Raw genomic sequence first — 14,912 nt, 5'->3', positions numbered from 1 at the left:
GGAATCCTTGTAAGTGTGAACATCATACATGAAACGACACAGCACTTGGGGGGATATAAGAACTAAGCCAATATTTCCACACCAGCTTCAAAGCTAACACATACTTCCATATACAGATGCTTTTTATTTCTCATCTGTGGCTTGTGTCCCTCCTAATTGAATCTGACATCGGAAACATACGTTCTCCTCCTCCTGATTATGTTTTGACTGGAATGTTAACTACAGCAATGCCTTGTAACTAAACTCTCTTCTCAAACAGCTTATGATTTACAACCAGTGCTTTATATCTATTGCCAACATTCTCTACAAGTGTATAACTAAATCTATCTACATATCTCCACACCATTTATATTGATATCTAGATTTCATGAAGGAAGCATGTCTTTGATTGCAATGTGATCTGCAAATCTTAGCCTATGCTCTTGACAACAGGCCTGAGAGATAGATTAGATTTAGGGCTGCTTTGCACCAAAAAGTTGTGATTCAACTGTTTATAGCCCATCCTAGGATGTCAGGGTAGCATATTGATAAAAATCCATTTTAAATCAATGGAAAATAATAATAATTTTTTTTAAACAGACTGAAAAGTGTGTAAAACCATTAATGAGATTAAAACAGCTGAAAACAAGCTCCAAAAACAATTAAAATGTGTTTAATTGGCATCGGAATGAAGGTTGTGTGGTTCCAATTGGGCTTCCAAAGGAAAGACATACCAGAGCTGGTATGTCTTGTATTGCCCCCATTAGGGAAAAACAGAGGAGCTCCCCACAAATATTGAGGGTATTTCAACATTTAAAGTTATTGTGAGCACACAGAATTCAGAAATTGGAAGTATAATAAGTAAGGACAATCCCTTTAAGACTGGTGTTATATAATGTCAATAGGAAAGTTAGGGGTTTTTTGTGTGTGTGTCAGGAGCGACTTGAGAAACTGCAAGTCGCTTCTGGTGTGAGAGAACTGGCCGTCTGTAAGGACGTTGCCCAGGGAACATCTGGATGTTTGATGTTTTACCATGCTGTGGGAGGCTTCCCTCATCTTCCCATATGGGGAGATAGAGCTGACCGACGGGAGCGTATCCTGCTCCCCGGATTTGAACCGCCAACCTTTTGGTCAGCAGTCCTTCTGGCACTAGGGTTTAACCCGTTGCACCACCGGGGAAATGTTAGGTAAAAATAGCTCTTTGCAGTCTAGAGCAAATAGCATACCCTGATCTATATCAGTCCTCAGCAAACTTTTCCAGCTGGAAAGGTTCCTATTATAGTTACTATTACGTATTACCAAGACACCAAGTCATGAGATATCTTCTAGTGGAGGCAAAAGACAAGGTGGGTTCCAACTCCCATTTCATGGATAGGGAGCTGGATTCTTCCTTAAACATTAGGGACTGAACAACAGACTCCAATGCACTAGATTAATTTTGTGGATAATGTATTTTTCTCCAACACCTTACACACACGATCTCCCCTAAATCAGCTTCCTATGGTTCACCTTGCCGGGCTCAGCTATACTTATGAGTACAGTACAATAGAGTCTCACTTATCCAACACAAATGGGCTGGCAGAACGTTGGATAAGTGAATATCTTGGATAATGAGGGATCAAGGAAAAGTCTATTAAACATCAAATTAGGTTATGATTTTACAAATTAAGCACCCAAACTTCATGTTATGCAACAAATTTGACAGAAAAAGTAGTTAAATACGCAGTAATGCTATGTAGTAATTACTGTATTTACGAATTTAGCACCAAAATATTACGATGTATTGAAAACATTGACTACAAAAATGCATCGGATAATCCAGAACATTGGATAAGCAAATGTTGGATAAGTGAGACTCTACTGTATATGTATAGTGAAGGACAGGAGCTGAGAATCTGACTTCATAAATAAAAAATGTCCTGTTCACTAAGCTTCCGTCTTCCATCTGCAATTGGAGATAACAGTTCTGGTCTATCTCATACCCTACACCGGTTTCCTTTTGACAGTCCCAACTAATCCTCTGTTGTCTTACTTTTTAGCTGCTTTTGAAATGAGCCAGGTTCTCTTTCCTCCTCCAACTTTCTCTCTTTCTTTTGAGTTTGCTTCAATTGCTGTAAACTAAATTCAACATGGAAAGCTACTTTGTTCTCAATTAATTCAGGAGGGAGGAGAGGCGAACGAGGACAGAGTCTTGCCCTTTCCAGTAGGCTCAAGGCTTCTGTGTTCTTCCTCATGAATAATTGCTGTCATCTTGACCACAGTCTGCTGTCATTTTGCCATATATGTTCCATTTTTCATATGGCGGGCACACTGTTTTTATAGAGTCACTGTGAAATTTCCTGACGTGTTAGGTGCTTTGAAGCATCTAAAGTGTTATGCACAATACTTATAGTAGTGTTTTATATAAGCTGTATAGCCCAGTGGTTCTCAACCTGGGGTCCCCAGGTGATTTTGGCCTACAACTATCAGAAATCCACGAATTGGCACAAAGAGCCAAGACAACGAAGGCAACCGCAGATCTGAAGCAAAGTCCCAATCCAGTCTTCTTAACACGTACAGGAATCCCAATGGCGCCCAGCAACACCTTGCCACACGCAAAGTGAAGTGACCAAACACTCCCAACTTATCCCAATTCTCCCTGGGTGTCCAAACACCAACACCCAAAGAGCAGGTGTCCCAAATCCTTAAACAGAGTCAGAACTCCACACAGCTAAGGCTCGTGGATTGGGCGTGCCTAATTCATCAGAATTCCAATCATCCTGCCCGCACCCAACACCATGCACACCTGAGGATCCATCCTCCCTCCTCCAAGCAGACCAAGTGAGATCTGCTTCTGAAGATACCCAAGGTTCAGCAGTATCCATGGGCCCCAATTCCCCAGGCATCTCCGGTGCCCGTGCCCAGTCAGTGCCCACTTCCTCAGCCACCACCTGTTCACCAGCATCCATTTCTTCCACAAACTCCCCATCTGAATCTTCCTCAGAAGACTCCCCATTGAGTTCCCTAATTCTCTTCCTGTACAATTCTAATTCTAATTCTCTTCCTCCAAGGAGCCCTCCTCGCAAGGGTTTTTCCTTCCTCTCCTGATCCCACCACCATCATCCACAGTCCCTGAAGGCGCAGTCACAACACCTCAGGATAGGTTTACCTTGCTAAAGACACCAGGCTGCACACAGATTATAGTCTGTTGTAGTTTATTAGGAAATAAGGAAAAGATAGTTCATAATAGGTAAAAGTTCAGTTCCAAAAGATAGTTACGAAAACAAGGCTGTAAGAACAAATCCATGGAAATATTAGGCATGAAGCAATGTCTTTAAAACAAAGCCAGAGTCCCAGAAACAAGGATATATCCAGGCTATAAGATAACACAGGAAAGCAGACTTAGTTCTTGATTCAAGCGAGGAAATTGCTTTGACGAAGATTTCCCTCTCAGCAGACTGTTTTAATAGCAGAACATGAAGGCATTTCTTTGCCCTTTGACCTCCCTCTTATTTGCTATTCTGAGACTTCTGCGCAACCCCCGAAATTCCAAATGACTAGCCCAATCTAGAGAAGCGGCCTCATTGCTTTCAAGGCCACAGGGCTCATTAGTGTTATCAGGCTGAGGCTGGGAGCTACTTTCTGTTTCTTGCACCTGAAAACCATCATCAGTAACAACATCATTTCTTCCCATGGGAAAGCCTCCCTGTTCCTCATCTCCCACAGCAGGAACACTCTGAACCTGAATCCCATAATTCCCATCAGAGTCATCTTGAAACTCATCTTGAAACTGTATCCCAGAATCCTCATCAGAGTTACACAAAGGCCGAGTCACAACACCATGATGCAAGTAGAAAAGGAACATCATACAAAGGGCAGTTTTGCTTGTTTGAAGAAGTTCTTAGGGAATTCGAAGCTATTTGTAGGCCTCTCATTGACAGGCTCGCCAAGTGAAATTAGGGACATTGGCTGTGTCCTTTTAATGGCTGTGTAGAAAATGTAATTTCAGCAGCTGCTGCTGTTCAATAAAATAAATATCGTCTGAAATTTTTTCCTTCTACACAGTCATTGAAATGCCCCCTTATTTCTATCAAACTGATTGCATTTATCTCCTGTGCCAAACTGGGATATGTTTTGACTTGTCTCATAACGAAGTCAATATCCCCCTTAAATGTTTTGCTAACCCAGGAGTTTCCCCACCAGCTTTAACAAACTTGCCTTGTACAACAGCATTACAATATGACTCTTGAAACTCACTTGTAGCACCAAACTTTTGAAAACTCGTATAATACAGTAATCAGCAACTTGCTAAGATATTTTTCTGAATAGTCAAGGTTGGTGAAAATGGATTAGACATAGACATTTGCCCAGCATTGCATAATTCAGAGAGCGGGCCCAGTGCACATGATTTGCATTAATAGCCTGCATAGAAGCGGCTTGTTACAAGGCCCTCTCATTAAACTCCATGTGGAGGATTGCACACTGTCAATCAATTATAGCAATTTCCTTTTCCATATTTATTCCATCACTCTCCCTGACAGTTACCATTAAGTGACATTAATACGATACAGTAGCATCTTGCAGGTCTCCAGTGCTCTTTTCATATAGAGTATCTCAGGATACTTAATCTTCTGAGAAGGTTAAGAGAGTATTATTATTTTTATATATATATAAAAGGAGAGGTGGGAGAGGGAAGGGAATTGGCCACTTGGTGTAAGTGACGGTATTCAAGCTTAGTAGAGAAAAGAAGCATTTCTCCTGAGCTATTTGCAGAGTGGTATTTGTGGATTGTGAAAGGAAAATGGAAACACATTCCAGTGTTCTTGAAAGAACTGCCTATAAGTGCGCTCTCAATGTTAGAGGGAAGGGTGTTGGGGTAGCTGTGATGGTGGCGGTGAGAGCATGCTTTAGTAATAAAAATGTACACTAAGACTTACTACTTTGTTAACTCGAGGGAGGTTTCCACTCGCCACCTTTTCCCTTTTGGCTGTTTACATTCTCATTTGCAGAGTGTGCTTCAACAAGACAGCCCTTTCCTTCCAGCCACTAGGTATGACTGCCAATTTGGCATTGGTTGTCACCTAATACAACACCTTCCCCTTATTTTCCCACTGCTGTCTTAAAGACTGCTATTTTACACCGGCTCTTCTCCTCCAACCCATTTAACAGAATTATGGGCAGGCTGAAACTGTAGAATAATCCCTTAATGACTAAATCTGCAATCTCCATTCGGTTTTTCAGACATTGGCCAACACATCTGGCCAGATATTTGGATTTTTAAACTACCTCCCGTTTTGACTTAACCTGGAAAAGAATTCTGTTGAACTCAAAAGCTTGCTATTTTCATAATATTTTAATGAGCATGCCAAAAGTATTATTCAACTCGGAATTTTATTTGTACTTATGAATCCCATGTCTAATGTTTCATTTGGTTTTTTTTAAAAAAAAACATTGCTACACTGAAAACCTTAAGAAGCCCAGGATCTCTTCTGAATAATTTGAGATGGGGCAGAGAAAGGGAGGCTGATCCCCAGTTGGAGACTTCTGCCCTTAAAAATCAGCTCTAGAAGAGCTCAAATGCTAATAATTATGGATGTAAATACACAGTCTTCATTTCAACATGAAGAACAGATTATTCTAATAAGGTCTCCCCCAATAGATGGTTTATGAACATTTTTGTGAATTTTTCAATGATTTTTTAAAAAAATGATTGAATGGATGCTTGTAGTATAACAGGTTAACTCACCAGCTGCAATAAATTTTGTCAGTCGAAAGGCTGACAGTTCGAAGCCCAGGTCAGGGTGAGCTCCTGACCTTTTGCTCAGCTTCTGCCAACCTAACAATTCGAAAGCAAAATGTGAGTAGATAAATAGGGACTGCTTAAAAATGGGGAGGTATTAAGGCACTCATAAGGAAAATGCCAAGAAAATACCAGTAATTTGATCAAAAGGAGGAAGTTATGAACAAAACTCTTCAGCTCTTCAGCACCACCCATAGTCAGAACAGAGCACAAACCTCCAAGAAGCCAAAAATGTGAAAAGTCTATATACCTCTATCTATTTTCAATTGTCTGTCTTGTCTGTGTATAAACAGCATTGAACTTTTGCTGTATATGTATGTTCTGTGATCCGCTCTGAGTCCCCTTCGGGGTGAGAAGGACAGAATATAAATACGGTAAATAAATAAATAATAAACTGTATAGAAAATAAGTTGCCTTTTGCACAAAGACTTTTGTTTTCTCTACAAAATGTTTACGGTGTTTAAAATACAGAAAATTGTTAAAACATTTTTTTCACAAAGAAAGTTCCAAACTGTGAACATTTTCATGGCAGTTCACCATGTCCTCAACTGAGGGTTTTGGTGTATTAAGACAGCCTTCCTGATTGAGGATGAGGTAATGTGCAAGTCTTATTTATCCCTGCTCATAGCATGCCATTATAGAACATTTTTTCAATAAAGCCTTGGAAATGTTTAAAAGTATGTGTATGTCAAAACTGGGCATTTCCTTGAGCACCTTCAACCCCAAGATTCTTCAAGCATATTGGCCGAATCTCCCCCTAAAATGGATCCAACTTAATGCATCTTAAGCCTATTAAAGTAAAGGTAAATGTTTTCCCCTGACATTAAGTCTAGTCGTGTCAAACTCTAAAGGTTGGTGCTCATCTCCATTTATAAGCCGAAGAGCCAGCGTTGTCCATAGACACCTCCAAGGTCATGTGGCTGGTATGACTGCATGGAAAGCCATTACCTTCCCGCCGGAGTGGTACCTATTAATCTACTCACATTTGCATGTTTTCGAACTGCTAGGTTGGCAGAAGCTAGGGCTAACAGCGGGAGCTCACCGCACTCCCGGATTCAAACCGGCAACCTTTGGGTCAGCAAGTTAAGCAGCTCAGTGGTTTAAACCGCTGTGCCACCAGGGGCACCTAATTTTTAAAGTAGTTGTTGTTTAGTAAAACTGATATATTTTGAAATAAATACATCATTTTGAGGAGGACATTCATCTTTATTGACGCTATACAGCCCATTAGTGATAGTTCTTGTTTTGATCATAACTTATAATGGCCCAAATTTTTTCATAATTATTTTTCACCAGGTCATGGTTGTATAGAATTGACATTTATAATGTCACCGTATTGTTGTGGCTTTGGACATTTGCTAAGTGTGGATTTGGGGAGGCCATTCCATTAGATATTTACTCTGACATGTTCCTTGTTGTAGAGTTCCCTCCCTCCTTTCTGTCCTATTGCACTGGATATGAAAAATGTCATTCACAGTCTCAACTGAACCTCATCATTAAAAGCTCGAGTTCCCGATATGGGCCTCTCCCTCTCATCTTCTTTGACTTTACTGATTTCTCCAGTACGTCTTGTATCTCTATTTTTCTTCCAAGGTCAGCCACTTTCCAGTTATATTTCTTCTCCTTTGATCTATGTCATAGTCAAAGAGTCTTGGATGCTGCTGTGTCTGTCTTCAAGAGTCTCCTAACATTATTTGCTGCCAAACAGCATGGATGTCTGCTTTCTTATAATGCACTGCTTCCCTTCAATGTCATTTAGTGGCAATAGTTCAATGATCTCTCCCCCTTTGTTTTGTTCACTGAACTCATTTATAATCCAAACAGTTTTGGCTGTCAAGTTGTCTATTTCTGTTCGTCTGTTTACACATCTTTCCAGCCTTTGCTTCAAAAGCTTTCTTGTCACTCCTCATCGTCTCGTCAGTGATTTTCCTTTTGCATGTTATTGTTATTGTTCTACCATTCACCCTAGACTGAAATTGAATTGCAACTACATTTAATTAAAATGGCTAAAATAAAGCATTTTGTGTATTTTATCCCCTTTTTACCATTAGTTAGTAACCCTGTGTTTCTGACATTGAAGCTGCTTTCTTTCACATGGTTATGCTGCATAATTCCTTCTTTCTAGCAGGTCAAATACATTTGAGCGCTGCAAACACCATCACAATAATAATAATAATAATAATAATAATAATAATAATAATAATAATAAGAAGAAGAAGAAGAAGAAGAAGAAGAACAACAACAACAACAACAACAACAACAACAACAACAACAACAAGTTTATTTTTGTATGCCGCCTCCATCTCCCCGAGGGGACTCCGAGCGGCTCACATGGGTACGAGCCCAATCAACACCATAACATCATAAAAATAGTCAGTTTAAAACACATAAAAGGTAAAGGTTTCCCCTGACGTTAAGTCCAGTCGTGACCAACTCTGGGGGTTGGTGCTCATCTCCATTTCTAAGCTGAAGAGCCGGCGTTTTCCATAGACACCTCCAAGGTCATGTGGCCAGCATGACTGCATGGAATGCCGTTACCTTCCTGCCGGAGCGGTACCTATTAATCTACTCACATTTGCATGTTTTCGAACTGCTAGGTTGGCAGGAGCTGGGGCTAACAGTGGGTGCTCATTCTGCTTCCGAGATTTGAACTTACATTACATAAAACAGTAGTTTAAGGAGTTTGCAAATTGGGATCAAAATTTTAATTTGACAGAAACTGTACAACTTACTTATTCAAAGAGGTTGCGGTGGCGCAATGAGTTAAACTCTTGTGCCAACTGAACTGTTGACCTGAAGATTGAAGGTTCAAATCCATGAGACAGGGTGAGCTCCCATTAGTCAGCCCTAGCTGTGTGGGGACATGAGAGAAGCCTCCCAGCAGGATGGTGACACATCTGGCCAACCCCTGGGCAATGTCTTTGTAGACGGCCTATTCTCTCACAGCAGAAGCGACTTGCAGTATGTTCTCAATTGGCTTCTGACACGATTAAAAAAAAACTGTATTCAAAAATCAGCACATGTATAGGCTGCCAATGTTCCATGCACCCTGCAAAAACACCATGACAGGACCTCCTTGCAGAAGATGTGTTGCTCAGCAGTTATTGTAGACAACACTAATGATGTTAAGGGCCGGGCTGTGGCGCAGCTGGTTAGTAGCCAGCTGCAATATATCATCACTGACCGAGAGGTCATATGTTTGAAGCCAGCCCACATCAGATTGAGCACCCCACCATTAAAAATAGCCCAGCTCATTGTTGACCTAAGCAACCTGAAAGATAGTTGCATCTGTCAAGTGGAAAATTTAGGTACCGCTTATATGGGGAGGCTAATTTAACTCATTTACAACACCATAAAAATTTTCCAGCAGCGTGCAGAAAGGAATGAGGAAGCAATCCATCAAGGACTCGGTGTCACAGTGGATGATGAAGCAGCAGCTCCCCCTGTGGCCAGAATTGAGCATACCCTCATGAAGCCGGAAGCTGGAAAATGTTAAATTGCCTCTGTGTCTTCGTCTCTGTCTCTGTCTGTATGTCGTATGGCATTTAATGTTTGCCATGTATATGTACATTGTGATCCACCCTGAGTCCCCTTCAGGGTGAGAAGGGCGGAATATAAATACTGCAAATAAATAAATGTTCCAAGGTGAGTTTTTATCCCTGGCATACTGCACAACACCTTCCTTTGGGTTTTGCTACCCACCGAGCCAAACCAACAATTCACTGGTTTTACACTTAACTGGGAGCAAACTTAATTTAATACTGTGAGAGTCATATGGGAACATGGTTACATCATTGGAAACTGTCAAACCACACAATGACACTTGTTCTTTGCCATTTCTATGAATAGAGGTTCATTTTTTTCATGCTAAAAATCATCCCTTTTGCTACTGTTTAAAGGTCTTTTTTTGCTGGCGATGCTTATGGCGAAAGTAAGATATAAAGCAATGAATCAGTTTCGAAAAATACTCCTGAAATCTAAAATTGGACATTTGCATGTAAATGTGGTCATGAAACTCTTAAGGAGCAGGTATATTGTAAAGCCCAAAGCAGTTAACACAAATCCTGAATTCCTGAGGAACAAGTGAGGTAAAGCCCAAATGCCTGAAGGGTGTTTCACACATTACCGTTTTCCTGCATAAAGATAATCATGTTGGGAACTGTGTTTACCATAATGTGTGAAGTGTGGCATAATTGCTTTTCATGCTGGAAGGACATGGATCAAGCACCCACTGCCGGCAAGGGCTGCTTGACCCATTTAAACCCAGCACCAGAAACACACACCACTCTTCACACATTTATGCTAAACACATTTTCCCTCATGGAGATTATCTTCATGTTGGAAAAAATGGTAATCTGTGAATGAGCTCTTAGCATATCATGTCACCCGTGAATGCCTGACAATGTAGGAACTTGCAGCCGTAAAATGCTTAACGCCTTTTTGACAAACTTGGGAGCCTCAGCCAATTTACTCCTGGCACAGAAGAAACTGGGGTGCGGAATGCACTTTTGATTCAAAGGGGGAAACTAGCCACAAATATTGTACTTAAAGTTTCCTTTTTTTAAAAAAAGAGTAAATTCTCCATTGTAAACTGGAGAACTGTAAAGGGTAAGAGAGCAGAAGGTGCTAAAACGCATGAATGGTTGGCAAAGAACAGTGTATCTATATGGTAACTCTAGCAAGAACTGCAAAATACAATTAACCTTGTTGAAACCCAGTGAGGCTCCTTGAATCGACCATCTCTCCCTAACAGCATTTAACGTTTTTCTAAGACCTTTATATTTGATAGCGGACAAGATCTATTGCTAGTTAAGCTGTCGGAGAAATGTGATTTCTGTGGTTTTTGGTTGTACCTGCCTACAGAAGAGCTTTATAACATGTAATTAACAATGGGAAGGAACATTTTAGTCTACGCTCAAGAATACTGACAACAAGGGATGATTATTATGATCACTACTTTTTAATACAGTGTTCCCTCACTTATCGCAGGAGTTAGGTTCCAGAGCCACCCGCGATAAGTGAAAATCTGCAAAGTAGAGACACTATATTTATTTTTAAATTTATACATTATTTTAGTAGTTATACACTATTTTAAGTCTTTATCAACCAATCGTGTGTTAATAAATCGCCTCCTTCTCCTCCCGTTGCCACTTGGGCTCCTTTTCTCTCCTTTTGTCTTCTCCCTCCCTTCCTTAGGCTGTAAATTGTAATTTTTTATGATTTATAATAGTCTTTTAGAGTTATTAAAAAACCGCAAAATAGCGAATACGCGAAAACTGAACCGCAAAGTAGTGAGGGAACACTGTACATCATTTTGAGGGGGACATACATCTTTATTGACGCTATACAGCCCATTAGTGATAGTTCTTGTTTTGATCATAACTTATAATTGACGCTCCTGACACAAAAAAAAACAAACTACTGTTTTTATTGTTTTTGCTATATTGTATTGTTTATGTTTTTAACTATGTCTCTTTGTATCTTGTTTATACTGGGATTGGTTCTCATGTAAGCCACACGAGTCCCTTTGGGGAGATGGTGGTGGGATATAAGGAATGAAGAATAAGGATATAATAATAATAATAATAATTATTATTATTATTATTATTATTTAGTATTTATTTATTGCATTTATATATTGCTTTTCTCACCTCTGGGGAAATTCAAAGGGGTTCACATCAAATAAATGGCAATTTTTTTTGTGTCAGGAGCGACTTGAGAAACTGTAAGTCGCTTCTGGTGTGAGAGAATTGGCCATCTGCAAGGACGTTGCCCAGGGGACGCCCAGATGTTTTGATGTTTTTATCATCCTTGTGGGAGGCTTCTCTCATGTCCCCGCATGGAGCTGGAGCTGATAGAGGGAACTCATCCGCGCTCTCCCCGGGTGGGATTCGAACCTGGCAGCTTTCAATGCCTCACAAATAATAAAAAAGTACATTACACATCTAAAATAGTGGCCTATCATTATAAATTAAACCATTAAAACTCTAAAACATCAGACATAATCATAAAGCAATTAAAATTGCACTGATCCCGAGATTGTCACCCATCTGCTTATGCTGTTGTTGTTGTCAGTCTATCTCTATGGCCAGCCTATCCAGTTGTTGTGAGTGGGTTCCCAGCTGGGATATTGGCGATCGAGTCCCTCTATTGTTGACTCTGTAGGCAGTAGGAGGTATAGCCATACAGTAATCACCCTCAAAACCCTTGTTCCTGGTATTCAGCTGTTCTAAGTTGTTCTTAACTACCAAGGATATAGTCATATAGACAGTCCAGTTTCCTATTAAGGTGTATTATTTGGTCCCATTATTTGGACTACAATTTCTAGAATTCCGCTGCTAGTGTGGCCAGTGGATTCTGAGACCTGTAGTTAATAATAATAATAACAATAACAATAACAATAATAATAATAATTGTATGACACAGCAAACAAGATAGACATAATAATTCGGACCTGGCAGAATATGTAAAGCAAAGTGAAGAACCTGCTTTGATTGAAGTCAAAAATCAGAAACTCCTCAAAGGACAGCAGACAAAAAAACAGTACAAGAAAACCGCACTACAAACTAGAGCTGACAGCTGGCACAACAAAACATTGCATGGAAAGTTCCTTGACAAAATTGAAGGAAAAACTGATAAGGAGAAGGCCTGGCTATGGCTCACGAATGGGACCCCGAAGAAGGAGACAGAAGGCTTGATCCTTGCAGCCCAGGAGCAAGCCATCAGAACAAATGCAATTAAGGCCAAGATCGAAAAATCAGCTGATGACCCAAAATGCAGACTCTGCAAGGAAACCGACGAAACCATAGATCATATCCTCAGCTGCTTTAAGAAAATTGCACAGACAGACTACAAACAGAGGCACAACTATGTGGCCCAAATGATTCATTGGAACTTATGCCTCAAGTACCACCTCCCAGCAGTAAAGAACTGGTGGGATCACAAATCTGCAAAAGTTTTGGAAAATGAGCACGCAAAGATACTGTGGGACTTCCGAATCCAGACTGACAAAGTTCTGGAACACAGCACACCAGATATCACAGTTGTGGAAAGGAAAAAGGTTTGGATCATTAATGTCGCCATCCCAGGTGACAGTCGCATAGACGAAAAACAACAGGAAAAACTCAGCTGCTATCAGGACATCAAGATTGAACTTCAAAGACTCTGGCAGAAACCAGTGCAGATGGTCCCGGTGGTGATGGGCACACTGGGTGCCGTGCCAAAAGATCTCAGCCGGCATTTGGAAACAATAGACATTGACGAAATTACGATATGTCAACTGCAAAAGGCCACCCTACTGGGATCTGTGCCCATCATCCGAAAATACATCACACAGTCCTAGACACTTGGGAAGTGTTCGACTTGTGATTTTGTGATATGAAATCCAGCATGTCTATCTTGTTTGCTGTGTCGTACAATAATATAATAATAATAATAGCCTTTCCAAAATGCAATCAGGTGCTTATCATGATAACAAAAGCTGTGTATAATATGATAAAGAAAATCAAGAGGTCACTGCACCAAAGAGTAGTCAAACTAAATTAACTCTGGCTGTTGTAAAGGGATGGGGAAGGGGAATCAGGTGCTCAGTGCAAGATTCCTTATTCTTCTACATTGGACCAATTCCCTTGCCTTTTGCTTACTGCTCTACTTTTCTTTCTGTGCTTGAGGCTAGATGTGTTGACTAGTCTGCCGGCATTAGGCCTCATCCCTTCTGCAGATAAAACATCAAATCTGAAGGTATCCATTAGGTGTCGGCAAGGAATGAAACAAAGGCTTGCGATGGTGACATCCTCCCACTAACTTTGAGTTTTTAATGGTGGGTTTAATTTTCTCATGAAAGCAGAATGAAAGGGTGGACGGGGTGGGGGGAAGGAAGGACACAAAAAACGGAAACAGCCGGGTTGAGGATGGTGGGGGAAGTAAGGAAATGGCAGCTGTTGTATTCATGGTTAATCAGGTGTGTCTGGCTTTATGTAGCATCTGTCTGCTACTGTTACGGTGCCACATGTGAAAGGGGAAGGAAGGAAGAGAAGCATTCATGTTCAAAGCCTTCGGCACTGACCTCTGTCTCTTGTCTCCTCGGGGTTTGAGCGCTCGTCTATTCATCTGGCCCTATTAATGTAAGATTGCAGGGCTTGCTCTATCAGGCGGTTGTAACCATCTTGATTGGATGTTGTTCAGATTGCCATAAAATTGAGCCCTACCACGCCAGTTTCCATTTTGTTTCACAAATGACCTCTAAGAATAAGCTTCAATAAAACGAATGGCCAATTTTCTTGTATAAGAACTCGGCAAGGAAAGACTTTCAGGGAAAGCTTCCAAAACCAATAACCCATTCCACCCTAAGTTGATTTTGGACGGTTGAAGGCATTCCCCAAGAGAGAAATAAGGAGAACCTATATATGTATGTACCTGCCAATTTTAAGAGTTCGCCTAGTTTACTGCCCAGTTATCCAGCCACACTTTGATAAAATCTCTCAGATAGATTTCCTTTTGATACCGTATGTCAAAAAAAGAAATATATTATTATTTATTTTTTAAATGTATTTTTCCCTACAGGGCAATGCTGATTTTCTGGACATATTAAAACCTGGCCTCTTGCCCAGTTCAGCAAGTCAAAAAGCACTGTGAGGTGCGGGAATGTTATTCCTATGTCAGTCTTGTAGAGCAGACCACTGGCAATGTATTTCTATTGCTTCCATTCACTCTGCTCAGCTAAGTGAGAGAGTGGCATTCCTGACTTAGAGCTCATTTACCCAGGAAGCTACCTTCCCAGTCTGCAATAAGCAGGCATCAGTTTGGTTCCTGCTCTTACCTCCTGTTAACTTAAATTCATGGAGTAATTGATGTTGTGTAGGCACATTTGATTAAAGAAGAATATATATAGAAAATAGAGTAAAAGCAGTGTGCATGCATGATTAAAAGAAAACAGTTTACCAGATCCTACTTAAATCTACACTGAGAAAACACATTTACAGATAATCAAGAGGCATCAAATCATAGAAGCAAATACTCCTGTGTGTCTTGTTATAAGGGTCACAAGTCACAGTTGAGGAATTAATCTGCCAGTGGGTTGGGCCAACAGAAGTTAGGTAAGAGCCACTTGCAAATAAGAAATATCTAGGGAAGAAGGATGCCTGTAAAAGAGGTT

Source organism: Anolis carolinensis, chromosome 4 (assembly GCF_035594765.1).
Source record: "Anolis carolinensis isolate JA03-04 chromosome 4, rAnoCar3.1.pri, whole genome shotgun sequence".
NCBI classification, from domain to species: domain Eukaryota; kingdom Metazoa; phylum Chordata; class Lepidosauria; order Squamata; family Dactyloidae; genus Anolis; species Anolis carolinensis.
This window is presented reverse-complemented; position numbering follows the sequence as displayed.